At 44.7% G+C, this 26954-nt stretch overlaps 1 long non-coding RNA gene across 1 annotated transcript in view; it reads left to right on the top strand.

Annotated features, from left to right (window-relative positions):
• LOC123020706 overlaps positions 1–26954 on the top strand; it is a 151416-nt gene that overhangs the window by 76336 nt on the left and 48126 nt on the right. Inside the window, exon 2 of the long non-coding RNA XR_006414191.1 lies at positions 9005–9011. This is a non-coding gene — a long non-coding RNA (uncharacterized LOC123020706). The remainder of the gene's footprint in view (positions 1–9004; positions 9012–26954) is intronic.

The raw sequence follows: 26954 nt of genomic DNA on the forward strand, positions 1-26954 counted from the left end.
TGAGCCTCCAGGAACAGCTCTGGGACGAGGAGCACTCCCAAGCTGCGGACCCTGTCCTTCAGAGAGAGTGCAACCCCATTCACGGCAAGGTCCAAGTCACCTACCCAGGAGCTCGAACCGCCCACCAACAGGACCTCCGTCTTGTCTGGATTGAGCTTCAGTTTATTGGCCCTCATCCAGCCCATAACCTCAGCCAGGCACCGGTCCAGCACAGCCACTGCCACATGCTGGTAGCAAGCAATGACGTTGGGCAGCAGATTGCTCCAGCAACCATGTTTCTGCCCTCCAGCCAGTCCACATGCCTTTTTTAAAAAGAAAAATCACATTGTTTCGGGCTACCACTGCAACCGCAAATGCAGGTTCCCAGGACTGCTTCTCTGATCAGATTTGCTGGGGCTGCATTTTTAAACAATTTTTTCCCACTGTTTACATCTCTCCCATATCATCTTTACCTTGACCTTGCATTCCCATGGACTGAATCTGATTGTCTGATCTTTGCTATAACCTGTAAGTTACACCCTTGTTCAAAAGCTGTGGTAATGTGTATCAGGATACGCGGTTTTCATCCGACTCCTAAGGATAAGTGAGGAGTTCATGCTCTGAAATGCAACACAATCTCTCCTATATAAAATGACCTGCTATATCGGTTTGTCAGACCGATAGGCAGATTAGAGTTTGGATACTCATCAAATTCTGCATTTCTTTGAAGGTTGCAATGCCATTTAAAGGTATCAAAATACATATTGAAACACCCATCTAAATATACAGTTTGAGGGGATTTAATCTCCTGCTGCAGATTAATTTGGAAGTGGAGCAGATTCTGTGCACATACAGGTGAAGTGAAATGGGTCGGGAAAAGGGCCATGTGAATGCGGTTGCAAGAGACTGCTTACAAGGAAAGCCCACCAGGTAAGTCTCGTCTTTTCCACATACTTGGGATGGCACAAGCAGGCATGGATCAAGTATCACAAAAATACATATGGCTTGGCAGGCTGCAAGCAGTTTAGCCTTATTTTAGGGCCATTTTATATAATAAAAAGGTAATCAGTTGAGAAAGGTCAATTAACCCAGACATTGCAGAGACAGTAAAACCTTTGTGTGAGGCCATCATTGGTCCCAAAGCGGAGTGATTTCTTCCTCAAGCTGGAGTAAAAAAAGAAAATACACCACCTTAACAAACCTATATTAATACTTCCCGAGAGGCCCAGTAAGCATTAATACATATAATATTAATTGCATTTCCCTTTCTGTCATCTTTTGTCCTTTCTCAAATCAGCCTCGGGAAAAGTTCTTGGATTGCTATATTGTTATTATTGCTGTGATATTCATGAATGTGTGGTTGTGATACTGGGGCTGGAAACATGATAGGAAATGCTGTACATTCTAAATGGCACATAAAGTTTCTCTGGGCCTTGTCGGGCCAGAGGTCCCACTAATCCAGCATTCCTGACTGCTGAGGGGCGAACATCCTCAATTCACCTTAAGAAGCATCTGATGGTTGGAAGGAGTCTTTAGGCTGATGCGAGGGGTTTTGTGACAGTTCAAGGGGTTCTGATACCTCAAGGGGTTTTGTGAGAGTTCAAGAGGAAGGTCTTCAAACCTGCAGAAGGCAGAGCATGGAGGAAGCCTGAGTATTATGGTCTCTGTGAATTCCAGTATGAAACAACCTATGGAGGGAATCTGGTGGCTTTCATGCCTCCTAAGCATTTTGATGCTGAAAAATGTTTCAAAATTCATGAAAGATCACAGAATTGGGAGGAAATTAATCTAACAAAGATATACTTTTTGAGACATATGTTAAAATGTGCACTGAAGTGTGCATTGGGATGTGTCTGTGCAGCATTTTAAGAATCTCCAATTCTGGCGGAAACAGGACAGGATGAAAGTGACAGACCAGTAAATGACCCTCTCCCTACGAGGGGACAGTTCTTGGCCATGCAGTACAGCTTCCCCTGACCTGGCACCTTTCAAATGTTTTGGATGACAATTCCCATCAACCCCAGCCAACAAGGCCAATGGCCAGGGATTATCGGATTTCTAGCCCACAGCATGTGAGGGCTGCCCACTGGGAAAAGCAGGTGTAGTGTGTGAGTTGCAGCTGCAGAGCACGTGTTGGGATTGCAAGTCCCATGATGCCTGGTTCCAAATGGATGACTGCATACTGAGGGGGTGGCTGTGGGGCCGGCGGGAGCAGTCATTTCAGCTGGGGCCTGCTTGTGCGCCCTCATTTGAGCTGGGGCCCAGCTTGGAGGCCTAGTGGCCCCCCCACCCCCCGAGATTGGCTTAGGGGACAAGGGCAAGTTCATCTTCCAAGCTTCCTCCTCTCCAACACTGCACCCCCCATCATGGAAAGCGACGTGCCACACGCTCTGGGGAGGGGGCAAGCAGACTCCTGGGGCAACGCCCACCCCATTTCCTGCATTACCCTCGAGCCAGATGGCATCCAGAATACTGGGCGCTACAGATCAACGTCTCAGAGCACGTCTGACAGCACACCATGGAAAACAAATTGTGCAAGGGCCAGTGGGAAGGATCGGGGGCTGAATCCAGCAGAGCGCTGATGCCCCTGGCATTTTCAAGGCCCCAATCCATTCCCTTCTTTAAGTGGCCCCCACTGTTACCGTCAGGAAGACTGAGTGCTTCTGTGCAGTGCAATTGTGCACGGGCATGTGTGCTCTCGTGGATTCTGCCCAGGGAACGGCTATCCTGCAGAACAGGAGACTGAGGACAGATCTGAGCATTTTTTCAAATACAGGAAGGGCTGCCATAGAGAAGAGGGCAAAAACGTCTTCTCCACAGGCCTAGATCTAATGGGGTTAAGTCTCAGGAGGAGAGGTTTCAGTGGAACGGGATGAGAAATGGAACCAATTATCAGAGTGATAGATGGGCTCTCACTTGCTGGAAGTCTTCAATCCAAGGCTGCACAACTATTTGTTCAGGATGCTGTTGCTAGGAAATTCCAGCACGAAGAAAAATGTTGGACTACAAGGACCCTCTCCAGATCTAGGAATTTGGTGGTTTTCACGAATTCCCAGCATTTGCTTGGATCGCATCCATTTTGCTAGTCAGCCAGTGAGCAGTTCACTGCAAACAACCAAACAAAATCTCTCCTTGGGCTGTGAAGATCATTTGCTTTTGGCAAGGAAGAGGTAAAGGGAAGGTTTATTGGCAGAAAGAAAAGAAAGGAGAGATGAAGCTGGAGCGAACCCTGGCAGCTGCTGTGATGTGGATGCTATGCTCTGTGAGCAGCAACTTTGCAAAGAATGAAACAAGGTGCCCCCTGCAGAGAGAGGAGGAAACACCTGCCCCCCCTTGTCAGCATCTGCTCAGGAGTCTGTTGCATTGTTTGGTTTGCGAAGCTGCCTGCTCTCCTCCCAAGCGTTGGAACAAACACAACAGGAACACCAGCTAGGAGAATCACGTGGCCGCTTCATCGCTTCTCTTGGACTTTGACACATGCAGAGTATTTTTCAAAGCATGCGCTTGCATCACTGGGGTCGGATTCACTGAGCAGAGCACCCAAGTGCATCATCTTTGTCATGGAAACACCCACCTCTATTTCCTGACACACCAAAATGAGGATTTAGAGTTGCGGAAAATCTTTAGTTTGAAGGAGAGATTTGCGTAGGTGCCAAATCAGACTTTTTACTTTCATGTCTGCCTCTCCTCTCTCTCTCTCTCTCTCTCTCAACTTTACTGCATAATGTTGAAGCTAGTTTTTAAAGGCAAAACATGTGACTGGTGGTTAACAATCATGTAACAGTCTGGTTAACAACCTCTTAATTCACTGGAATCTCTAATTTCTTCACACGAAATTACAGGCACAGCAAACAGTCCCTGAATAATGAGGAACTCTTGGCTGACTTCAGTTCTAATTTGGAATAAATATCGATGCACATTCCAGCATGGTAATTTTCCCTGGTATGCAGAAGGATAGCCTTCCTCCCTACCAGCACCCACAAGTCCCCCAGAACTCACCCCACACTGAATTCACGTTGCAACGTAGAGAAATGGCCACAGTGTTCTCCTCCCATTGACTCCTTCTCCCTGCCAAAGGCAGTGCTAGGAGCCAGGTCTGAATCTCTGGCTAGCTTTCTGCTCGCGTGTGCTTCACCTGCTGGTCATCCAACTCCTTGATTCTTTCTGCTTGAATTATTTTTCCTGAAAACAAATGCCTTCCTCCCATCCAACAGCACCTTCTTACAAATCTTGTTTCTTTAGGAGACAAGAGTCCTTTAAAGACACATACATACACAGAGAGGGAAAGACTTTGGAGCTTATTTAATTAGTGTGTGCAAATCTGGCTCCTGCACCTGCCCAGCTTAGCCCCTGGGGGCAAGAAGAGCGTAGACTAGAATGGTTATAGTGGCACAGCACAGGATGTTGTAGAGTTCCTCCTCTAATCCCAAGCTGGGAAGCAGGAGATCTTAATTGTTCCTTCATTCATGGGACCGCAAAGGCACTTTGGGTGGGCTTCTGTGACTTCAATCCATTTTGATTTTCTTGTGCTGCTTCTTTTGGGTGTGTGTCATAAATACAATAAAGAAGCATCATAACTCTAGGTAGAACAAGTTTTGAATTTTCACTTTCTTCTTAACTTTGCCATCTGCTTACAGTGGCTATGGGCTAAGATTTTATAATCACCTCTCTAAACTCTGTTACTTGCAAAGCTTTGGAAGCTGAATGAGAGGAAGGGAAAATATTTTACTCACCAATGATGTTTTATTGGTATGTAAAATATCAAAATGCAAAATAAAACAAATCAGGGTCCTTTCATTAGAGGGCATCAGCCCAACCCTCGAGTGCCAATCCACCCTTCGGAAGCAATTTTGCTGTGTAGCAAAATTAATCCCTTCGAAAAAACCCACCCAATATTCTCTGCTGATATAACAAATGTGAGGGTTTTTGTTGCTTTCTTCGGAGCAGAGTGACTGCAAGAATCCTCTAGAAATGGATACAATACTTATCTGAGAACCAGCTTAATTTGGAAGAAGAAACCAGAAGACGCAACTTGCAACCGCACAACATCAGTGCAGCTAAGTTCTTTGTAAACACAATCTAGCAAGAGGGGATATCGGTCGCTGTTTCCTCAGATTAAATATATCTCATCGTTAGATTTATTCTGGCACTTTATGGCTTCTGCAGATGACTGTCTCAGCATCGCAAAGTAATTCCACCCTGTCATATTTGTCTTTGGAAATTGTAACAAATTATGGTGATTTATAACATCAAACTCAACTCTCCTTCTCTCTCTCCCTCCTCCCCATAGGGGAATGTTGCCGACGGAAAGATTCTAACCCATCTATTTATTCCGTGTGGAGGATGGCGGTGAAACATGCTTCATCTCTCCTGCGTGACACACTCCTTTCCTTTGAGGGGAACCTGTCAACATAACTCAAACTGTCAGGGCACCTTTTGCATTGGGGCCTGAAACAAATCTGAAACCTCCACTACCAGCGTGCTTACTAATGAGGTGTGACTGGCTTCTCTTCACCGAATCTCCTTGCCCCTGACCTGGTGGTCTCTTTTCAGACAATAGAAGTCAAGGCATCGTTTGTCATCCCACTAAGGGCAGGTGATGATCAGAACATGGCGGGGAACGGTAGGAGGAACACATCGGGCAAACGCCTGCCTCCCACTGTTATTTTTAACTCCTTTATTCATTGACTCACTCAAGTCGTATGCAGTGTTTTTGCAGCTACAGGTTCTGCAATCAACCAGTATTTATCTCATTTAAAATTGAAGTCACTATAAAAACAATGGGGATAGGTTGAAGGCCCAGAAGCAGCACAGTCCTTAATTTAGCAATTTAGGGTCCAGAAGAACTGCCCACATGAAATGGCTTCTGCGACAGATTAGGTGGAACTTTTTTAGGAGGGAATCATACACACCGGGGGCCTCCACCAAGAAGTCTAAATTCTTATTTTTGAGGAGGGTCCCCATGAAAGAGTGCCCTTTCTGGATTTGAGCATGGTCGTTCCTATAGGATGCTTGTTTATAGATCAGATTTAACAAACCAAGGGGCATGGCAAAATATTGGCACACAATAGGACACAGGTACACTGAGAAATGCTCCTACAACCCCATAACTCCTAAACTCCCCCGTTTCATTCCCCCTTTCAGCCTGAATGATTTCAGATTATTATTATGGATGCAGATCAGACTTTATCTTGAGACAAATGGACAGTTTCCAGCAGAATGCAGGACTGTCTATCAGTGTGTGAAAAGATTTCAGCCATGAGAACATTTTCCAGGGCATTTAAGACTCACTCATTCCAACAGGCATTTTGTTGTCGCATAGATTATGTATTTGTTCTGATACTTCCAAGGTAGGATTTACTGCAGATCTTTTATCTGGTTGCGTTAACGTGTCTCTTCTTGACTGCCAGTATTATGCAGAGAGATATGCAAAGACTTTCTGGCTGTGTGGCACCTACCAGAGGCTATCGCTTCTGCACAGTTTTCCCTAGAAAGCAACAAATTGCAATGTATATTATTCTGCCAGACAGAGGAGTTCCCTTTATGCTGCCAAATGTGGTTTAGGAATCCTGCCAAGGGATGGTCTTGAGCCTGTGTAGAAGTGTCATTTTAGGAATGCCATTTTAAGGAATGTCATTTTCTATTAGAAATCACACGGGTGCCTGTCCGAGGGCCCTCTGGCTTCGCAAAGAGGCAGGGCTTGTGGTTTTTAACTGATGAAAGGGAACTGGGCTGGCGAACGGAGGATTAGACAGTGGATGGATCCTGGTTCCTGTGGCAGAATCTGACCCACCCATTTTCCCTTTCGGTGTGCAAAGAGAGGCAGATGCTAGCTGGATTGGAGACCTCCTTCAGGCGCTGCTCATGTCCAAGCTGGGAGGAAGGGATGTGTGCTAAGCAGATTTGCTCCCAAAGCATCAGGTGCCTCCTTCAAGCATCCCATGTGCCCCAGCAGTGCCCCAAGCAAGGAATCCCCTTGCTATCTCTGATCGGAGATAGCACAGGGATTCCCCTGAATGCTGCTTGCCCTTTCCCCCTCCCTAAGAGAATCTGTTCTCAGACAACTTCCTTTTCTTGAGTTGCCAGGATATGTGGGTCACTACTCCCCTCTTAAGATGCTTGTCTTTCTCCAGTCTCACCACGCACCTTCCTCCTGTGTTCTCCCAGAAGCTGAACTGATCACAAAAAACCCCATGCCAGGGTGCTCCGTCGTGCTTTTGTCCAGTCCTGCCTGAGCAAATTATCTGTGCTCAACACAGTCTGCAGCTATTTGCCACATTCTGCAAACGAGTTTAATTCACGACACTCCCCTTGCCTCCCCTGCACATACACAACTGGCCCACAAAGGCTTGTTTACTGCCTACAGAGCTATTGTGAGCATAAATGGGTGAGGGATTTTAACAAGTATAAAAGGAAATCTCTCTACTCTCGCCCAGCAGCCTAGATTTTGTTAAAATAGAAAGTGAAGGAACCATAACCCCCAATGTCTAGAAACTGTGGTTGATGTAAATGTGTCAGGTATTAAATGTATCCCTGTATTTCAGCCCAGGAAAGAGACAGCCTCTGTCATTCTGCTATATAGCAGTTATAACCATAATGACACCAGCAGTGGCATTCCAGAGGGCTGTCTCTGATGTCTTGTGGCAGCAGGTTATTTATTAACAGCATCACACAGACACAACAACAAGCAGGAAAGCCACTAAATGTTCCCTCGGAGCCCTGTTTCCTTGGCACGGAATATTCCACGGGGCACTTGCGGACGTAGGGCAGTGGAAAGGCTATGGGCTGAGGGGAAAGCGAGAGTGCAGCAAGAAGGGGCACAGTGCAACGTGCAAAGTTAGCCTGCCACGTGGGGTGTGTCCATCTCCTTCCTTGCAGGGGGGCGGTTGCATTAACCCTCCCATTCAGATATGGTTGGTGGCAACATCCCAGAGGAACTCCGGAAGCTTCCTCATGTTGAATCGGACCATAGAAGCATAGAAACAGGTCGGAAGGGGCCTCCTGGGCTATCTAGTCTGACCCCCCAGCTCCAGCTGGCTCCAGTCTATCCTAAGTAACATAAATAGAGCAGTACAATTAAAATAATAATAAACAAGATAAAATAACATATAAATGCCTAAGTTATGGAACGCGCTCCCCAGAGAGGTCCGCCTGGCGCCGTCATTATTTGTTTTTCGGCGCCAGGCGAAGACCTTTTTATTCAAGCAGCATTTTAACTGTTAATATTATTGGATTTTATCTGGCCAGGGCAGCTTATTTTATTCTGTATTTTTGTATTTTTAATTTAATGTTTATATTTCTGATTTATATTATAATTATTTTAACTTAGTGTTGTAAGCCGCCCCGAGGCTTCGGCGAATGGGGCGGCATAAAAATGTTTTAATAAATAAATAAATAAATAAATAAATAAATAATCAAATAACGGATAAAACTTAATATAATAAAAGCGGTGCAAATTAATGAAGATAATCAAAATGGTGCCATAATGTGCCGGAACAGAAACGTTTTTGTCAGGTGACTAAAGCTCAGCAAAGGAGGCACCTGGCAAACCACTGATGGTGAAGTGTTCCATAATTATGGTAAAGCATCCCATTATGTCCTTCTCTTCTAAGTCTAAAAGCTCCCTAGCAAGCTGAAGGATAGCTTGAACTCAAGCTGGAAACGTCTCCTCAATCGTTCCCTTCCATCCACGCTGCAGGTGCCACCCTCCGGGACCCATGAAAGCCCTCTAACTGGGCTGCTCATCTCCCCTGATGCCTCATCCTGTGTCCAAGAACTGGGCAAGGCGATGGCTCTCCCTCCTCTCCTGTCCCTTCCAAGACATGCCTGCTCTTACGGTCAGCCTGGAAAACTGTGGGCAATGAGCTTCATTAGCCAATGCCCCTCTTCGGTCCTCCTGCCCCCCCATCTCCTCTTCCTTGGTGTCCTCTCCTGCAGAACCCAATAACATGGGTCCTTGGGAAGACGGGGAAGTCCTGGCCTGCATACTTCAAGCATCTCCACCCCTTGATCTTAGATGGACTAGGCAGAGGGTAGCCTAGGCAACTGTAGCCCTTTTGGGACCTCTGCGGAGGGTTCAAAACCTCCATGGCGTTGCCCCTCATTGATCTCTGTTGCAGCGACAATTTTCCTGCCCATCATTTTGAGATCTGATTGAGAAAACACTTCACCCATGCACTCACACATCACCTGATGTGTGCCACCAATTCAACCCACAGGATTCCACAGAGAATTGGAAACGCTGATTTATGCCTTGCTTCTCTGCTGCCACACGGAGTGAGGGAAACACAGGCCATCAGGCCCCCATCCTGCGCTTTCCTCCCTCCTCCTCCTCCCCCACCTGCTGTAGCGAATAATGCAGAGGAGAAGCAGGAAGAGACAAGAGGCGACAATGTCACAGCACAGGAGAGGGAGCTCAGCATGGCGCTGCCCTTTTCCGTGGCAGCGCTGCCTTCCTTGCCACGTCGGCTTCCCATCTGGACGGACGTCCCTGAAAAAGTGAGTCGTAGTCCAGGAACGGTGACGCATCGTGCGTCTCTTTGAATTTCTGTTTTCAGTCCAACAGCGTCTAAGAATAGCGCTGTGTGTATCCTGAATTGGCCTCCTTCGTTTACATGCACACTTTGTGTCTAAAAAACAAATCATGCTGCAACCAATATTTACTGTGAGGAGGGTGTAGGTGGTTGTCTTTATTATCGGAATCCAAATTAGCCCAGGGACAAGAATGCAGATTTCGGCTATTTCCCAACTTTGAGCAGTGATTCATTTGTAAGGATTTGAGGAGCCTGACCCTTTGACTGGCTGTCCTCTAGTCCAGACTGGTTATGCTCACCAGCCCCATCTATACAGGTGCCTTCGGAAATAAGTCTCACCGAGTTTATTCCCCCATATACCTAAACCTGCCATTCTATACACATGTACTTCCAAAGAAGCCCCACTGAATTCAGTGAGGCTTACTCCTGTGCAGGCATCTGTAGAATCTGTCAGAGATACTGAAAGCAATATCAGTTATTTGTCACTCTGACCCATAACAAATGATCAGGCTTATCTTGGGTTTCCTTCCCCTTGGTCCTCCCATTAGTATACCAGGGGATTTGGTGGCTAAAGTCCCCTTGCCTCCTCTTTCTATCACAATCAAGAGTCTTTTACATTTCTGGCTTGCCAGTCCTTCCCTCGGCCCCTTGTCCTGATTGTGAATAGCAGCCTCTGAACTGGCAGCCAATGGCAGCCACCCAAAGAGCCCAAGTGGCCCATTGGAGGTGTTGAGTCTGCTGAGAGGCGGTTGGTGCATGGTAGAGGAACCGCCTGGCGACGGTGACACACGCACTGGTGACTTCCCGCCTAGACTTCTGTAACGCGCTTTACGTGGGGCTTCCCCTGAAGACAGTCCGAACACTTCAATTGGTGGAAAATAGAGCTGCCAGGTTGCTGACGGGGACGGGGCGTTATGCTCACATGACTCCAGTCCTCCGTCAGCTTCACTGGCTTCCCATTGAAGCCCGGGCCCAATTCAAGGTGTTGATTATGACCTATAAGCCCTAAACGGCTTGGGTCCTCGCTACCTGAACGAGCGCTTACGTCCGTATAGGCCCGACCACCCCTTGAGATCTGCGGCAGAGTCCCTTCTCCGGGAACCCTCCATGAAAGAAATTAGGAGAGTAAGTACTCGGAGGAGGGCTTTCTCTGTGGTGGCGCCCAACCTATGGAATTCACTCCCCAAAGAGGTCCGCCTGGCACCGTCGTTACTGGTTTTTCGGCGCCAGGTAAAGACCTTTTTATTTAAACATCATTTTAATTGTTAAAACATATGATCTGGCCAGGGCAACTTCTTCTTCCTTCTCTTTCTCCTCCTATATTTTTATTTACTTATTTTATACTGATAATTTTAATTTTATATTTGTAACTCAATGTATTTTTTGTATTTTTGTATTTAATGGTAATTTATTATGTTCTATTGTATTTCAATGTATTTTATTGTGTTGTAAGCCGCCCCGAGGTTTTGGCAAGGGGCGGCATAGAAATGTTATAATAATAATAATAATAATAATAATAATAATAATAATAATAATAATAATTCTGCAGAGCTTCAACACATCCCTGCTGTAACAGTTTCATCCCGTCATGATAAGCATTAGCTAGACCAGACCCACATCAGAATAAACTACGCTCCATAAGTGCAGGTATACTTGACAATGGACAAGGTGAAAGAGAGGCATCTGTTTATCCATAAGCAGAATAAAGTCATTTTCCCCTACAGTAGGTATGGGAAGAGCATGCTCCTTTAGATGTCATTGGGTGCAAACTCCCATCACCATAGGCCTTTGACTATGCTAGCTGGGGCTGATGGGATTTATAGTTTCAATAATTTGGAGGATCACCTCTGATCTGCACTGTCTGAATAAAACGAATTTTTAGAATGTAGAGTTAGATATCTATGATGCACAGGCTAAGAAAGAACATTCCTTAAATGAAACTATGGGTGACATACATAGGCATCTCCCACTTCTGATGCTCGGCTGGACAGTATGAGGCCTCAAGAAACTAGGTTTATAATGCAATTCACAGAATTATGTAACTCTCTCCCAGGGTTGTAGTAACTACATCAAGAAAGCAATTTGCAGAATTTCTGTTCTTTGATGCTGCTTACGAGTAGTGTGTGGCATTTTGTTTGCAGCTGACAAGTGAACTAAAGCTAATAATTGAACAGAACCATCTTAGCCACAAGCCAACCAGATAATTAGAGGTTTAACTGACAGTTTGCATGTAATCTGTACAGAAGCAAATGTTGCATTTTGTATGTTGTTTAGGAACCAAAAGATTGGTGTTGCCTGCTCATTAACAGGAGTTTGTTCCTTCAGACATAACACACCTGCTACTAAACAGCTACATTGCTATGCAGTTTGTTTCCTGGACCCAATCCAAGTGCTGCTATTGACCTTGAATGCCTTAAACAGTCTGGAATTCTGATTCTGATGGGTGGATTCTGCAGAGCTCTCCTTGCTTTAACTTGGAAATCAGACTGAACTTTTCTATCACTCCTCAGATCTACTTGTGCAGGATTTAGATACTGTAGTTTTCCCTTTCCTGCTTTTCCACTATATAACCTCTAGGTGGTGCTATGCTACAATGGAATATCCTCTAGGTGGCACTGCAGTGTACTTATTTATTTTATTTATTTTTTTATTTTATTTAAAAATTTCCTATGCCATCCATTACTAAAAAAAAGTCTTTGGATGGCTTACAAGGAAGGAAACCAAGAACAAAACCATAACAATGACACACAGCAGACTAAAATAGTAATAAAAACAGGATAAAACCAATTAATTGTTGAAATAGTGGGAGAATAAAAAGGTATCTGCCTGACGCTGAAAAGAATAGAGTGACAGTGCCAGGCGAACCTCCCTGGGGAGCACATTCCAAGGTTGGGGTGCCACCACTGAAAAGGCCGTCCTCTGAGTAACCAACCTCCTAGTTTTACTTAATATACTTAGAGACCTCTGCAGTAGAACTGTTTTTTCATTTGGTCCCTTCCCTATGGAGTATATGGTTAACAACAGCCACTAGCCCTGATGGCTATAGATTACCTCCAGCAGTTTGCTTGTCAATAAAAGTTTGCTAGGGAATACAAGCCAGAAGGTGTGTTGCCCTCTCAGCATGCTTGCAGGATTGCCAGGGGCACTGGTTTGACCACTGCATGAGCAAAATGCCTGATTAGGTAGGTTTGCTTTGCTCCAGCATGGCTCCCATGTTTGTTGATGAACCTTTTATGGAGAGGGAATTCAGCACCATGGATAGATCCTACACCGAGTACAAGCTGAACTAGATAGGTAGTTCCACTGACCCGGAGACACCAGCTTTTCCCGAGAAAACAGCTGGGTGCTGCTGCGTGGCGAAATACGCAACAATTCTCCTTGTTGCGAGCAGAGATCTGCTGTGCCAAATGCATGGTGACTGTTCTTGGTTAGAATTGCTGGGGCTTTGCAACTTGGCCAGCATCACCTCCTGTAATGTAACCCGTCACAGGGTTCCACTTTGCCCTGTCCTAGATTTAACATGAAAGCGCTGAGAACTGAGGACTTTTTCTACCATCCTGCAAGCCACTCATTTCCCCATGGCCATCACATCTGAAAGACTGAGGAACAAGGCAGAAGAGGTCAGGTTTTAAGCAATCCAATTATTTTCCTTGAAATAAAATTAGAGGCAAACCAGAGTTTCAGTGCAACTCCGTATTAGTACCCAATGCATAAATCATGATTAATGGGACTGTAATGAGCACAAAATGAATTAATGATGACTGGCCACTTACTTTAAAATTATTCACATTCTTTATGTTTCATCTTATCCAGTTGACAAGCTCAAGGCATAGACTTCAAACTCCAAGGAGAAAAAATGAGTCTCTGACTTCCTTTACAATAGCTGCAGAAGCTGAAATTCTGTGGCAGACGTTTCACTCAGCCATTAGACTCACACAGGCACAATTCAAAGGGGAATGCAGACACACATGCCCTTCCTCATTTCCGTGGGCCCACTGGCTCCATCTCGACCTTCCTCTGCATCATGCACAAAGGTGGGGAGTGGGAGTCGTTGCAGCTGTGGCAGAATGTGCTGAATCCCGGATATGTATGGTCAGATGTAGAACACACAGACACGATTTGAAATGCACTGAGCCCCAACAAGCAAAGACCCTCCCTACAGGACTCCCTGTCCAATGCAGCAATAACGAGATGGTGCTCGGCAGGACGGGAATGATGGGAATGCCTTGAGCAACCTCTCTTCTCTCATGCATTCTTAGAAAGTTATGGGGGTCTTTAGTGTTTTCTTTAAAAAAACCCACCTTTCTACACTGACTCCTCTGATTAAGAACTTTTCTGCATCCCTAACCAAGAACTTCAACACATTACAGAAGGTTCTGCTGCATGCAACCCAGTGAGGTAGTGTAGGGTGAGAGTCAGAGACTAGACCGAAGTCCTTCAGTGAGCTTCATGAAGCTCATGCTTTTAGAAAGAGAATCTCCTGAGTCTGGAGTCCAAGACCCTAACCAAACACCACACTGTGCAATACACTGTTGTGGTTACATGTTGCAGGTATAACCAAGGGTGGTACACAAGCTTTCTTGCAGGGCAGACCTATCCTTCAGGCCTTTAACTACTCTCCTCTTGCAGAACTTCTAATAATCTTCCTAGGATTCTCATGGTTCCCTGAAATTTCATTGGAAAACCAGCTGGAACTACTTCCTCTGCTTTGTTCCCCAGTCCTGTTTCTGTCCATCCTCTTGCCGGTTTCCATTGGAAAGAACCATGCTGTATAAGGGCCAAGAGACAGAGCTGTGGAAGAGGAACACATTTCACAGATCAGCTTCCCCATTGCCAAGAACCTACTGGGTGGACCTAGGCTTGCTGCTATTCTCTTACCCTCCTGACCTATTTGCAGTGATGTTGTATCAGAATGATAGAGATGTTGTACGCAAAGCAGTCTAGGTTAATCTGTAGGAATAACTACAATATGGGTTATGCATGCATACAGTCTGATGCTCATAGGACCAGATGATGTTGCCACTATCCAAAATAAAGGAATCTGCAGTCCAGTTTCATATGCCTGATTTAATTTTAGGCTCATGTGTGGAGGCCTGGTCACATCAGTGGAAGGACAGTCATGCTTTAAGGACAGGGAAATCAAGAAAGTTTTTCTGTTCCCCATCATGTGCAAGAAAACATTTGGATAAGAAAATCATCCGGTGTTGTTAGTATTATTTGGAGCCAATCAGCTGTAGTTTGTGAGTGTCAGAATTGCACCTAGGATACCAGGCTTCAAAGCCCTGCAAAAACTGTACAGATCGATATGAGAAATTCGTTTTAGTTTCTTTCTGATTGGGATTTATCCAGTTCATAACATCTGAACAGAGCACAGCCTGGGACGGAATCTGCAGATGAAGTTCGTCCATTTCCAATGTATATTTGGACCCATCCTGTCCAAAAAAACATTCAAATGCATGCATTTGAAAAATGGACATGGAAAAAGCATGCTTTTGGAAAACACACGTGTATGCTTTAATCAGTGGGAGAAGAAAGCATACATTCCAAAGAAGTGCACAACTTTTGCATGCATTTTGAGAAATATGCAGAAAAATCTGTGTGGGGGGCGGGGGGGAGTGTGGGGGGCGGGGGGGAACCAAAGCTCACAAGCTGACATGGTCTCAGTTGGAAAGAGCTGTGAAATGGAACTCAAATATGTCTTTAATGTACTCTACACTACCCAGAGAACTTTGGTAATGGGTAGTTGTCTAAAGTCAATAAATAGATAAACAAACAAGATCAAGACTGGACAGCACATTTTAAAATATAAACACTAAAAAGCCACTTTGTTCTGATCAAGTTACCTTTTTGTGTCCAGGGTGCATTTCAAACCTGCAACTGATAGTGAGCTGCCTTATTAACATCCGCAAGAAAGCAAAGCTCCAGGGATGGCATTGGTGTAAAATGCCTAATAAAGTTGCACGGACATTCCATCTGTGCTCATTTTGTTGCCAGGGAATGGGAAGAAAATCTCGGCAACATCGTGCCTGGAGTGACAACCTCTGTAAAATCCTAATGCCCCTTTTCTTGCAGAATTCTTCAGGGTTCGGAGAAATCCATAATATGGAATCCATTATGGAGTAACTAAAAGGGATCCATAAATGTATTATGTATGTAATTTTGCTCCCTGTAAGGATCTGAGTGTAACCATCACTTTAGAAAACCATAGCCTTTGGGCAAGAGAAATGAGAACCACAAATCAAGCAGTAAAGCCGTGAAAGAAAAAAAGAGAAAGAGAGAGGGTGGGGGGGGCGGGGCGGGGGAAGATGAATACATTGCAGGGTATTGGTGGGCAGATGATGTTCAGATATTGGTCTTAAATGGACCCAGCAGGCTCTTAGAAGACAACTAAGTTCCCACATTTTTGTGTGTGACAAAATGTTACCCATTTGTAGCACAAAGTTCCTTCCGTCACTGAATGCTAACCGCTAGCGCTGCCTTTTCAGGTAATAATACTATTCCTGACAAAACCCACAAAAAGTCCGGAGTCTCCTCTTGCCATCCTTGGTTCCCGCCATTAGGCTTCTGGATTGCAGGGATGAAAGTGCCCCTGCTGTGAAAATGCCCCAGAGTTCAGTGTCTCCCAGCACAATGGGGCTGAGTTCAGAAGGGGAGGCAGCTTCACATCCTGCACTCGTGGCCAAATGCCAAAGCTGGAAGGTGGCAGTTGATACACTGGCACAACAAAACCCCACACACTGACTCTGACGGAGCTTGCAAAGGAGTAATAGAGCATCGTGAGGATGATAAACATAGTTAGTTATTTAGTTAGCCTTTCATTTTTGAGCCACACATTCATACTGACAGCTTGAATGCTGTGAAATAAATTTCTGTTGAGGCTAACAGCTGTGGGTTCAACGGAATTGTTTCATGTATTGGACCTTTGACTACACTGCTGCTTTTTATTCAGATTTTGGGATGTGTTATTTGTCTTTTGCCGTGCCTCCTGTGGGAGACAGTTTTTGGTAACAGCCGGCACAACTTCTCAAATTCTTGGATATGAGCAAAAAGCTTGTCTTCCCCAGTCAAAGAAAATTGCTGGCACTGATAGTCCAGGTCAGTGTGTTGATTCATGGCATTTAAAGTAGGGATGGATAAGGTTCCATTTTTTTCTGTTCCTCATTTTTCCAATCTGAAACTTCCATCATGCCAAGCTTTAAGAATATTTTAATGTGAAGTTCTGTTGTTTTAAACAGTGAGGTTTTTAAAAGGCTGTTCTAATTTTTTACACAATTTTGTCAAATGTGCACATTTTGCAGGCAATTTCCTTTGCATTTCATTATTTCCATAAATGTATATATTTTATGTACACTTTCCCCAGTATATGGATATTTTGAACACACATTTGACTGGATGAAGCCAGTGTAAAGTTTGGAGAAGTGAAAATTACAGAGTCAGCATTCTCAGATCATGGATTGGTTCAGAGGTGCAACTTTAGGTAGGTTGATGCTTAAAAGTGAATGGAATGGATTTGTGCCACATCCCTAACAATAAGGCATGTTTTTAAAAGTCATCACTTCCCACTTCCCCAGATCAGGTAGATGTCCAAGAGGTTGATAACACAGAACCACAACAGTAGCAGTGGGCAACAACCAGTGCTCTGGGGGTTAATGTTGCCATCCCAGATTCCTGACATAAATTGCAGGAAAAATGGCTGAAATTCCCACTTCGCCAATGAAATCCAACAGCAAACCACCCCAAACCAAACCACTGCCTTGGACGCCATTGTCTTCCAATTCTTTTACATTTTTGGAGATTAGTTGGGGCTGCAACAGGGGAGGGAGAAGGGTCTGGATGTGGCCCATCAGCTGTGTATTGCTGACCTTTGCAATAGAGGCTTATGGAATAAAGGTAATACCTGGATAATCCAAAATATATGAGGGAAGCATGGGAGATCAGGCCAGATCCCAGAAAAAACAATGCTGCTCTTTAAGGCAGTAACATTATTCCAAAAGCAGAATAACACGTGCTTGGAAGTCCCCCAGAACATGTTCTTTAAGCAGCTGCTAGAACATTTTTCTTCAACAAGAGAATTCTCATTTATTTCCTTTCAGCAGTTCACACATTCACACCTGTGCAGGCTTGTTTGTGTATGTCTGACCTAAGAGCCACTTGCTCTCTCTGTTCCTTAAAGAAACATTTTCTGGCCATCAAAAACTCCAGAAACACGAAGTGACCTTCCAAACCATGTGATGGATTAGCTGCCTGGTAACCTGTACTGGTAGCTCCATAGACCAGACTTCCCTACCTTGGTGCCCTTAAGAACTTTCGCAAGACAACTTGCATCAGCTCCAGCTGGCATAGCCAAAGGTCTTGGATTACAGGAGCTATTGTGCAAAACATACGGTGGATGCCAGGTTGCAGGAGGATGCGAAAGACAGTGAGGGGTTCATGGGTATTGGAGTGCTCCTGACCACTGGATTTTCTCAACAGGCTTGCCGCAGGTCTCTCGCTCAGCCTGGGATTTTGCTGAGACAACACGAGCCCCTACTGCCAGCTGAATGTGGTGCGCCAGGGGTGGATTCTAGTTCTAAAAGAAATTCAGGTTTGGGGCCAGGCTCGGTGTGCCTGGTCCCCAATTAAATCCTGGTGATTATTATTGACAACCATCTCATTAATGTTGGTAAGTCTCATGCCCAGTGTTCCGAAGCCTGAGTCCCCATATCGTAATTACTAATAAAAAGAAATACAAGAAGGAGCACAGGGCAGTGGTAATAGAACTGCCAATCATATGCCTGCACTCTGGGCCCTGAACATTTATTCTAGCGTTGCTCAGAAACACCCCAAGCAGAGCAGCTAATGTTTACCTTCATACCAATTATTCCCAGGAGAAACACAAGGACATTTCTTCCTAGAGGCCTAGAAATGCACCATAAATTCACAAAAGGAGCAGTTTTGTCAGAGAAGGAATGGAGGAAAAGAAAGGAACCAAAACATGAAAAAGGTGATGGGGAGATCCATTGGGCAATCTGTTGTTTTCTAGCCCTGATGCCACACAGATACTAAGTGGGATGTTTAAAAAGTCATTTAAAAGACAAATAGTTAATCAATGTCAGTTTATCAGAGATGGTGGTTTGGATCATAATTAGTACCCGAAAGTCACACAATATTGACTTAGAACTCGTCTTCATGTTCAAATATGCTCAAGTCATCTTAGTGATGTCTTCTTCATCTATCAAGTCAGCACACAGCAACTCTTTCTTATCAGCACATTTGAGGGAGGTGAGACTTAAAAACATTGTTTCAGTGTTGCATCGTCAATTGTGCTACTTTGCTCATGTTCTATGAAGAGATCATTTTCTAAAAGTGTTCAGTCTGGGGAGAGAGAGAAATCAGGATGGAAACATCCCCATGGTGAGCCTTAACTTTGTTCATCGTGTTGGGATAGGTGCCTATATGTGTGTAAGCCCGCACGGCATGATCAGTGTACCAAGGACAAGTTCACATGATGGGCTGGTTGTTCACAAAACAAGCTGGAGTATTCCCAATAGATTACTGGGCTCTATTTTTCTATTTCCTTGTTTTCTCCCTACTTCTCTTTTGGTCCTCAAGACCATATCTCTGGGGATGCCATGACTTAAGCTGCCGTGTCTCTTCTCTCTGCTGTTATTGTAAAACATTTTGGGGAGGGGGCTTGTGGTGGCTCTTTCCCCATTTAATCTTCCTTTTTTCAGAGATCACCTTTTGTGATGTCTGATTGGACAGCCAGTGACGGCCCCACCAGATGGTCCAAGGAGCACATTGGAGGAGCTGCCAGTAGGTGGCCCCATTTTGTCTTAAATCCACATGCCCAAAATATGTTTACGATTTGTTTAAAAAGGCAGGTCATGCAAGTGTGGAGGCATGCCTCTGCTTAGGTTCGAAACATGCAACCTTGCTTGGCCAATGTCTGGAGGTAGGGAGTGGGAATCGTCAGTCAAAGCACATCAGGTTCCATCTCTGGACATTGACCCTGAGAAGTTCCAAGCAGGTGTACCTTTGACTTCATTTTCCACTGACAGCTGCCAAAAGGCAAGCTGATTAAGGAAAAGCAAAGCTGCAAGTGATCTTTCTTATGAAAGAGGCAGGCATGCCCCCGCCCCCGTGAAATATTCGGGGTTCTGATTGTCCCTCTGTAAGTCCCATGAACCCCACTTTTACATCCATTCCCAAGACTCTAGGAGGAAAAGTGGGAAAATACAGCCTGACCCCTTTTGGTGGAAGTTGACTTTGATAACTGTCAGAGTTTTTTTCCCCTTGACAGCAGATAAAGGCTGTTGAAGAGAGTAGTACTCTTATTTCAAGAAAGGTGGTGGTGGGGGGGGGGATGGCCAACTACTTTGGCACTTCAGAGGGACTGGAACTGGAGGTTGCATCGGTGAGACTGCTGAAAATGCGACAGGTTTGGTTTCCTTGCTGCTGTTGCTTTGCACCTCATTCCCTGCTTCCCTTTGCTCCTGATGAAATATGCTGTCCGAGTTCAGACAACATGGCAATCCACCATGGATGAAGCAATCCATAAAAAAGCCCACATGTTCTCGGACAAACTGTGGGCAAAGCAGGCTTGGTCTGGGCAACATGTCAACCAGTCCCAGCTGCTTACCCACAATGGGTTGTCATGTTCTGTGCATGAAGTCAATTCAACGTGCTGCATAAATCAAACGCGTCACTCCTTCCTTGCAAATGTGACCCTCAGTGCATGTATGTTTAGTGTATTGTGCTATTCTAACCCACAACTCTGCAAAGGAAAGAAATGCATTGCATAAAGCACAGGTTTTCGAAAATGTACATTTAACTTCCGGAGAGAGCAGATAAGAAGCCCATTAAATCCCCAAGAACTTTAAAGCCACAAACTAGTCTAAGTCAAGAAGCAAATCTCCCAGCATTCCAGGGGAGCTTTAAAGGTCAGAGAAGGCTGCGCCTTTTGTGTTTTGTTTTCTTTAATGGGAGGTAATATCTTACATTAAACTACAGAAGATATTCAGTCCTTGTCAGGAGCTAGCTAAGTGAGTAACAATTTTGTCAGACACAGTAGACTCATTTCAGGGAAAGAGTTTGGCATCCATTTCGGTGCTGTTTATTACTCCACGGCAGGCAGCTGGAAAGAATAGCTATGTCAGTCATTAATTAAAAAATAAATGTCAGCTTACACAGCGATCTGCTGTAATAAACTGACAAAAACGTTCCTAGGTATTGAATCCAAAGACAAGAAAATATAGCTCGTCCTTTCCATTACCACATGTTGCATGCAATGCAGACGTCGCTGCCCGCTGCCCACTCTCCTGACCAGTTACCATCCAAGAGGGCTACCCAGGTGCCAGACTCGCCTTGGTAGACTATTTTGCAGGCATGACTGCAGAACGTTGATGCAGCAGCTACACATGGGAGAGCAATGGCTTTGGTGGATGCCAGGCCCTGGGCTAGCTTACCTTGTCGTAGGTATGGGCTCAGTCAGGGCCAGCATCCACAGCTAGCACCCTTGGGCAGCCACAAGGGCTCACACGTCCTGGCAGGGACCACTGCTGTGCCACCTCAACCCTTCCACCATTCCATTTTTTTTAAGGAGTTCTGGAGTATTGTGAAATTTAATGTGGTTGGTGACCTCCTGGGCTGAAGTACTGCCCCCGGGAGTAAGAAAGTAGTGTAGGAGTAGGAAATGTTGGCCGCTTTGCCAGAAGCCCTTCAAAGGTCATGCTGGCATGGGATTAATGGTGAGGAAGGTGTTGATGGCCCCAACCTTTGTTCCATAGATTATCATTCATATTAAATTGCTGGAGTAAAGAATCTCAGACCTGCAAGTTCCCAGGGCAGCACTTGGGGGCTGCCAGATGGCCACACCCCCTTGGTCTAACCTCATTCCTTTCTTCCAGCCATCAAGCATTTTGTGGTGTCCCATTTTCTGTGCCTTTCCCCGTCATTCTAACAGGACGCAGTGCCACTCCTAAGACTTGCTTGCTTTGTGCATTCTCACAAGATGGCAGCTCACGCTGTGAATAAGCTACGCAGGGTGTGTTATTTGAGGAACAATCCACAGAATGACTGCGCTCACCATGCTTGTCTCCTGTCCCTGTTGTCATCATAACCCCTTTGCTGCTGCTCTGCATTTCCCCTCCTTTCTCTCCCCTCCCACCCCTGGTGATCGTATTCCATAGTCTCCGAGGTGGCAGCCTTCCAAAGTGCCTAAGGACTGCCCTCCACTTTTTCATGCAAACAATGTGCTCAAATATTTTTCAAATATTAAAGAGGGGTTAGTAGATTGGAGGTGCACGTGCATGCAATCCCAACAACCACAAACGTGAAGTCCTGCCTGGTCAGTATCCTTGTAAATGCCTGCTGTCACAGCAGGCAGTATCTGCAGGCACTGACAAAGCCAGGACTCAAATGTATTACTTTCCTTCCACTTGACAGCTGTCAAATGGAGAACTGAAAAGGGCAAAGCAAAGGCATAAGAAGATCTCAGCTTGCAAAAGTGGGTAGTGACTACATCAGTGCCTTCTAGGTTTTACACTGGGACTTGAACATCCTCCACTTTTTCCAACCTTTCCCAAGCCTCTAGGTGCTTAGAAAAGTGGAAAAGTGCAATCCACCCATTTATGGCAGTGCTTATTTTTGACAGCTGTCAAAAGTAAAGGTTTATTTTAAAATAGGATGTTTGGACAGGGACATATGCAGCCCCAACCGTCCTACACCAGACCTTGTTTTCTGCTGTTGTGAAGAAACAAATGTTTCACTCGTGAAGAACGGACTATTCGCATATAACTTCTATCATCCTTCACCACGGACTGTGTTGGCTAAGGTCAAAACAAATGGAGAGTCAGGATCTGTCCTCCCTCACTCTAGGGTTTTTACAAGTAATTACTAACACACTGAACTGAGCTGGAAACAGAATGGTAGTCAGTGTATTTTTTTCAGGACTGCCATGTAACTTGACTCCACAGGCAAGCACCCACCCACCCCTGGCAACATACTTGCACCTGCATTTGAGGTGGCCCTTCTTGATACATGGCAGTCCTCTCTTTGATGCTCACTTGCTGCCCTCAATAGTGGTGGAAGAAGCTGTCCCTTCACCATTGTGGAAGTAAGATTCAGTGGCCCGTCTCGCTATCCTTTGTATTTGGAATTGAGGTGGGGCTAGGAGAGACTGTATGATTGATCGATTACAATTCTAATCCACCCAATGACGATTCTCTGTGTGGACTGTCATCTTGCCTCACACCTCAGGTTTTTTGCCAGCCTCATTTCTCAGGACTCTATGGGAGACCTCATGGCACTTTGCACAAATCCAATATAAATTGGAAATGGGAATAAGATTAAATAAACAAATAAATATCTTGTAAACCCTGGCACTGTATCTCTAACATAAAGATGACTTGGTACATAAGTTGCTGCTGCTGCTGCTGCTATCCATAAGAAACTGAGCAATAGGCCAGCTCAGTCCTCCTCTAACTACATATTATTTGAGGCCAGGTGCCTATACCACAGAATTACTTATCCGTGGCAAGTAGTGCTCCTTGTTTCCCCTTCCATTCATTTCAGTTTTACCAGCTCATTCCGTAGATCAATTGGACTGGCCAATTCCCAAAGGGTGACTCTTTTTGCTGTTAAGGGGCACTCTGTCACAAATCAGTAATAGCGGTGTTCATTTGGTTCCAGGAGGAAAGGCAACATGAAAAGCTTGGCTGGCAGATTTATTGATTACATTTCACCAGTGACCAGCAAGAGGCAAACTCTCTGAAAAATCCCCAAAGGTGATCATTAGCACTGAGTAACTGTCACTAAACATTAGCACCAGCAACAGACTGGAGCAAAGGAGGGGAAAAAGCACAATCCTTTCAAGGCGAGACTTGAGGGGCAAGCCGGCGGTGCAACAAGAAAGGCAGAGGGAGGGGAAAGTCCACTTGAATTAATGTGGCTCCATGGGACGATGGAAACGTTGTGACACGTGTGTGAGCCAGTCCCTGCTGCAACCGTCCATTCTGCACCGAGCAGCCAGTGCATTCAGCATGAGCACCATGCAGAATGCTGCCCATCAGGAACTCAACAAACGCAGCAGGGGAATGATGTCATGGTGCTGCTGAGCCAATCAGAGTCCACTTGGTGATGGTGTCACTGAGGATGAGCGAAAGCAAACCATTCCCAGAGGGAATAGCCTGTTGCTGCGAAAGCGCCAACATTTTTGTAGGACCGTAAAGGCTAACGATGTGATTTGCACATAAGTGATCACAGACAAGACTCCATTTCATCAGATGAATTAAATATTATTCTAAATTGGTGGGTGTGTATATATATATATATATATATGCACAACTGCGTATAAAGCAGGGATGTTGCACCAAGGGTCAAATTCAATTTTGGAGAAGCTCTTGGGGGCATGTTCCAGTTGTGAGGAGGGCTGAAGGAACAAGGGGGCAGATCCAAAGTCCAAAGGGATGGGGTCCAAAAAAGAGACTCCCCCCGCAAGTACTAGTGACTGGAGGCTGATGGCTCCCAGGTCAGTGGGGCAGTGTAGCTACTCTTGGTTGTAGTCTGATCTTTTGAGGATTTCAAACCTATGATGCTGAATCTAGGGTTTTAGAGGGAAAGATGGGGCTATCCCCATGGATAACTCCTTTAAAGTTCAGGATAAAGTCAGTTTGGATACACCACCCAATGCCATTGATTCCACTGGCATGGTATCTCTAACTACTGGTAACTCAGCTTTGGAAGAGTATTTCAGACATTTAGACTGGGAAAAAATGTGCAGATACTTGGAAACTATCAAACCATCAGTGCTTAGGAGAGAGAGTATACAGCCTTCTGTGGAACCTCTGAGGGCTGAACTGGGAACCCCGGCTGGATTTGGTCCACAAGTCTGAAGCTGAACACCCCTAATATAAAGAGATGATGGAGAAGATTCTTGAGGGAGCTCAAGTGGAAATGAAATGCAAGGATCATCATGGTGACAACTGTGTTACGGTTTATCTAGTTTTGTAGAATCATCACAGTGACCATCCACACTGGTCATAAAGATCTTGGCATCCATGAATCAATTAATTTGCTCAGTGGGATAAACGTATCTTATCTTGATTCCAACAGACATTTTTACAAAGACTGCAGAAGAAAAGGACAAAAATATCCCCAAAGACACTCCTGCTAGGGAATGTCAAAGGCAGAAGAAGATGAAGACCAAATATGAGCTGGACTGATTCCATAAAGGAAACCAGACCTTGAGTTGACAAGAGCTGAGCAGGGCTGTGAAGGTCAGGAGACTCTGGAGGGACACTGAAAGGCAAAGATGACCTGATGGCACACTGCAAAAACAAGAGTTGCTAGAAAATGTTGCAGGGAAACACTGAAAGGCCTTGATGAACGAGGCATGCCATGCTTTTCTTTGATGGCTTTTTAATATGGATCAAAGAGTGGGGACCCAGATAGAAGGAAGAATAGTCAGGGAGAAGGTGATATTTGAACTTTAAATATCAAATTTTAAATATTGAATTTTAAATTTTAATATTTAAATTTTAAATATTTAAAATAAATTTTAAATATCCAGAAAGAAGGAAGAATAGTCAGGGAGAAGGTGATCTTTGAATTTTAAATATTGGCAGGTATACATTATACAGAGGTAGCACCCTTGGATGCTCCTGAGTGGGCCATTGGGAGTTATGCTGCATGTGAGAACAAACCAGATGAGCGGTGATGGAATTTGTCACTTGATTTTTGCATTCCTGAAACTTGTCCTTCCCGAGAAGCAATAGGATTTCCTCCTTCCTCCTTTTGCTGTACTGGCAGAAACATACACAGCACACATGGGAAGCAAGTCCCCAAGCTAATTTTCTGCCTGTTTCTCCTGTTAACATAATAGTACATTTGCCTTTGGTGCACACGGGCCATTGCTCCAGGTTTAAAATAAAATGAGAGAGTTTAATTTCCCCTTCACCCTCAATAGACATTGCTCAGACTGCCAGATGCAGGTTCTTTGTGGAGAGGCTAGGAAGCTTGCTAGGAAAAGATTCTGATAACTTCAGATTTGATGAATAAGTCTGTGGATTTATTCAGCTTTTTACATTCAGGTGGATTCCATGGACTTGCACACCAGTTTTTCACTTTCTTACAGAAGGGGGTAGTTGCCTTAATTCACATTAGCACTAATGAGCATGACTTAATTCCCAGTTGCATTAGTGCAATTCAGTGATAATGCAAATGTGAACAAATGCAAATTAGCACAAGTAGGGTAAAATACTGGCAAAAATATTTCCAATTCTGTCAATGAATGGACAGTAGGGCAAAAGGCATCTGATGACCTGCAAGACACATACAGAAAATGTGTATATCTTAGGGGAGGGGACAGAGAATTGCAGAAATTCAGGCAAAGTCTGACTGGCTACACTTCATAGTTCATTGTCACCTTAACATTGTCATGGTCCCCAGGAGTTCAGCCTTTGGTGGTGGCTGGAAGGGTCACAAGTGCTGGAAGGAACATGGAAATGCTATATATCCTCTTGACCCAGGGCAAAACTCATGGTACAACAAGGAAATGCAATCCAGAAGCAGGGGTGGGTAAATGAATTCATTTCACTTTGTTGTGCATAGAGCTTTTGTAATCCACAAGCTCCTTCTTTGCTGAATATGGACAGAAATGGACTTCCCACCCACCTGCACTAGTCAGATTCAAGATTCTATTCCAAGCATGGAAAGGATTATGTTGCATCTCCCTGTCACGTTGCTGTTAAAGAGGTAGAGCTGTTTAGAAGGAAAAAAATAGTCACAATAGGGATGATCAAATCTGTTTCTTTTGTTTTCTGATGTTTTATGTTTCTAGTCTTAAATTGTTTTGATCCAAATTAGTTTTTAAAAGTTTGCATGAAACATTTGTACATATTTATCCTAATATTTGCATTTTGCATTATGTTTTTGATGAACCCATTACAAAATTCACGAAGTGTGAATGCCAAAGGCCAATGGAGTTCTGGTACTGTTAGTACTTTGCAAGGCTGAAACTGTGCATCAGATGGCAAACTGAATGGAATTGTTTCCATTCTTAAGCACAGTCCTGATTAACATTGTTGGAACCACCGGCTTTCAAAGCCACACTGTGGAAATCACAGCTCTGGGCCTGGATGGACAAAGCTGCCCACTTGGTTTCTCCTACATTTTTGAATTTCAGTCTGCTAATTCCAGATATGGAGAACTTTGCAAATTTTGGTGAATTCTTATGACCAAACAGAAATGAACTCTGCCTCTCTACTCCTTGCAGCTGAATTTGAAAGAAGCTCATTGAGGTCTCAAACATGATGAAGCAAGGAGGGGAGGATGCTTGAGCTGCCAAGATGTTCCAAAGCTGCTCCAATCTTCTCCCCTGCTCTGAGATGCCCCAGCTGCATGTTCAAACACACGCACACCATCTAGTGTAAATGCAGAATGGAGGAAAGGGCAGGTGAAGAT

This window comes from Varanus komodoensis, unplaced genomic scaffold (assembly GCF_004798865.1).
Source record: "Varanus komodoensis strain SLA01 unplaced genomic scaffold, ASM479886v1 scaffold15, whole genome shotgun sequence".
Classification (NCBI taxonomy): Eukaryota; Metazoa; Chordata; class Lepidosauria; order Squamata; family Varanidae; genus Varanus; species Varanus komodoensis.